Source organism: Castor canadensis, chromosome 5 (assembly GCF_047511655.1).
Source record: "Castor canadensis chromosome 5, mCasCan1.hap1v2, whole genome shotgun sequence".
In the NCBI taxonomy this organism is placed as follows: Eukaryota; Metazoa; Chordata; class Mammalia; order Rodentia; family Castoridae; genus Castor; species Castor canadensis.
In genome coordinates this window covers 53,798,415-53,801,972 of record NC_133390.1, presented here as the reverse complement: position 1 = coordinate 53,801,972, position 3,558 = coordinate 53,798,415, and the positions used below count along the sequence as shown (strand labels likewise).

The 3,558-nt window shown below is 36.8% G+C and overlaps 1 non-coding gene across 1 annotated transcript; it reads right to left on the bottom strand.

Moving 5' to 3' along the window:
- Positions 1 to 636: 636 nt before the first annotated feature.
- Positions 637 to 768, bottom strand: LOC141423723 (small nucleolar RNA SNORA61). The gene has a single exon (XR_012448543.1). It is a non-coding gene; the product is annotated as a small nucleolar RNA SNORA61 (small nucleolar RNA).
- Positions 769 to 3,558: the final 2,790 nt, after the last annotated feature.

The following is a 3,558-nucleotide window of genomic DNA, read 5'->3' as shown; positions in this document are numbered from 1 at the left end:
CTTTGAAAAAGCCCTTGCTATAATAAAAAATAATCTTCTGTTTTGCATGTGAGTAAAAAAAAATGCTCTTTATCCATCAGAGTCAAACTTTATTGGAAACATCTTGCTTTTAGAAATTTCTCTTGTCTCAAGGAGGAAATTCTGCCTTTTATCCTATTCTCCATGAATGTTTATTCCCATCTTTTTCTGTTATCTTGATCTTCTCCATGCCAAGTCCTGTTGCTATTTAATGTTTCTATAGTTGTATATTTTTATGGATTCTATCACTCAAAATAAAATGTGGCTTTCCATTTCAGAGCTGTCCTACACTCCAACATGTTTCAGAACTATCTACTAGAAATCATAAATTCAACAGACCAGGCAACAGAAATCTCTAAAAACTGATTTCTTTTGAATAAGGTCATCTAAGTTGAAATATAATTTCACCAGTCATTATAGGATCTAATTTACTATCCTCATAACTTGAATTTTTAATTAGTCACCGAGTCTTCTGGTTTTACCTCCAAAATGCCAACTATAATTTGTCCTTCTTAACTTAATAGATGTCATTTTCTTTTTCATGTTCATGTCCTTTTAACTTTCAGGTTACCCTTCCATTTCACAGGGGAGGAGGAAATAAGTTCAAAGAGAATTTGATTCTGTTTGAAACTAGCCCATATGACATATGCCAGACTGCAATGTTGTGAGAACACACTTGAGTGTCATTTTCTCTCCTTTTATGATCCTAAAACCAGCATTCAGATCAGATGTGAAAGGGAACCAGAGAGCTTAGATATTATTTTTAATGTAGTGAGAGTATGTAATCTCCAGTCTAATGGTATCCATCCCCAGCAAAACTTCTGCTACAATGCAGCTGAGGAAACTTCCTAAACTGATAGATCATCCACATAAAGTATCTTTCTGTATGCTCCCCAATCAAAGCCTACTTTTCAATGAAATATTTTCTTCTTACTTTCTTATATTCCCCCTAGAGAAGTTAAATACTATAGGCCTTGGAGACAAAGTAGTTGATCAACATAATTATAATATTGCAAGAAACTCTGTTTGAAATTTCAATGTGATCATTATTTTCTTTCTAAGTATGTAACTGCTTTTAACAGTATGGTCTCTGGTGGCAGACCAACTTTTGTGAATCTTGACTTGTCACCTTTATGACCATCTGTGTCTCATATACTTATATGTAAAAAATGAAAAAGGAAAGAACATATAAAAGAATTCATAGATACTTTGGATCATTTTAATAATTAGATTTAATACATGTGAAACTATTATAAAATAGTATTGGGTCAGGAATGGTGGATCAAATACCTATCTGGGACGTGGAAATCAGGAGGATTGCATTTGGAAGCTGGCCTTGACAAAAAGTTAATGAGACCTCATCTCAACCAATGAAAAACCTGACATGCCTATCAACCCAGCTACAAAGAAAGTATAAATAGGAAGATTCCAGTCAGGAGTCAGTCAACGCATAAACATGAAACCCTATCTCAAAAATAACTGAAGGGAAAAAGGGCAGAGGTCATGGTTCAAGTGGTAGAGTACCTACCATACACAGGGTCCTGAGCTCAAATCTCATTACTTAGTAACATTAAGTGTGACCAAAAACATTACTTAGCATTTTTCTAAGGGTTTGATTTAAGGATGGGTAAAGTTTATTTATTTATTTCCTTGGAGGAGTGGTAGCCCCTCAGTGTCTGCATACATTTGATGTACTTGAGCCAAACAACCCCTAATGTCTAGTTACTCTTGATCCCATTAAAATACCCATTCTTACCACTTATTTTGAAAACCCCTAAATAAGTGTCATGATGGAGGACAGAAGGAAACCAGACTCAGCTCTTTGGCCTATCTCTTCTATTACCATCTCAGGCCAGTTGTGCTTCTACTGTATTTTCAGAAATCTGAAGTCTAGTAGTTTTTTGCCCTTGTGTGAACCAACAAGCTTTGTGAAGACCTGAGTGTAAGCAAAATTCCCTTTGCTATTGGAATTCACTGTAACTTACCTAGACTATATTTCAAATATAATAAAAATCTTTCTTGTAGTTTTGTTTAAATTTTTTAAAAGTGTATAGCTTTATGAGTTTTTTTCCTCCTTAATTATACAATCATACATTCATATGTACATATATTGTTTGGGTCATTTTTCCCCCCTGCACCTTCCTCTCCCCCCCCCCCCCCACCCCCTCACTTCCAGGCAGAACCTGTTCTGCCCTCTTCTCCAATTTTGTTGAAGAGAAGACATAAGCAATAATAAGAAAGACAAACTGTTTTTGCTAGTTGAGATAAGGATAGCTACACAGAGAGATTCCTAGCATTGAATCCATGCACAAGTGTATTACAGCCCAAATTGATTCATCTCTACCTGACCTCTTTACTACTTCCCAGTCACCTTTCTATATTGACCTTTATCGCTTTAAGGTTACTATATTAGCTCCTCTGCAGTGGGGCAATCAAACACTTTCAAGTTTTGGGTTTCCTACCTATCCCCATTCCTCCTGTATGAGTCCTCCCCTTAGCATGTGACCCAAGCCCAATAACATTACTGCCTTTGCCCTAGATCTAAAGTCCATGTATGAGGGTGAACATATGATTTTTGGTCTTCTAAGCCTGGCTAACCTCTCTCAGGATGATGTTCTCTAGTTCCATGCATTTACTTGCGAATGATAATATTTCATCTTTCTTCATGGCTGAGTAAAATTCTATTGTGTATAAATACCACATTTTCTTAATCCATTCGTCAGTGGTGGGGCATCTTGGCTGTTTCCATAAGTTGGCTATTGTGAATAGTGCTGCAATAAACATGGGTGTTCAGGTGCCTTTGGAGTAACTTGTGTCGCATTCCTTTGGGTATATCCCCAGGAGTGGGATTGCTGGATCATATGGCAGATTTATGTTTAGTTTTTCAAGAAGCCTCCATATTGTTTTCCAGAGTGGTTGCACTAACTTGTATTCCCACCAGCAGTGTGTTTTTCCCCACATTCTCACGGTGAGCTGGAATCTAAGTATGGTTTGGATTTGCATTTCCTTTACAGCTAGGGATGGTAAGCATTTATTCATGTGTTTTTGGCCATTTGAATTTCTTCTTTTGAAAAAGTTCTGTTTAGTTCAGTTGCCCATTTCTTTATTGGTTCATTGATTTTGGGAGAATTTAGTTATTTGAGCTCCCTGTATATTCTGTTTGTCTGTCCTTTGTCTGATGTAAACCTGGCAAATGTCTTCTCCCACTCTGTGGGTGGCCTCATCAGTTTAGAGACCATTTCAATTGTTGTGCAGAAGCTTCTTAATTTTATGAAGTCCCATTTGTCCATCCTTTCTCTTAGTTGCTGAGCTGCTGGGGCTCCATTGAGGAAGTCCTTGCCTATCATTATTATTTCCAGAGTATTCCTTATTCTTTCCTGTACTAACTTCAGAGTTTAGTGTCTGATGTTAAGGTCCTTGATCATTTTGAGTTGATACTTGTACAGGGTGATAAACATGCAGGCATATAACCACTTTTCCTGGCAAAATTTACTGAAGCTGTCTTTTCTCCATTGTATGTCTTTAGCGCTTTTGTCAAAA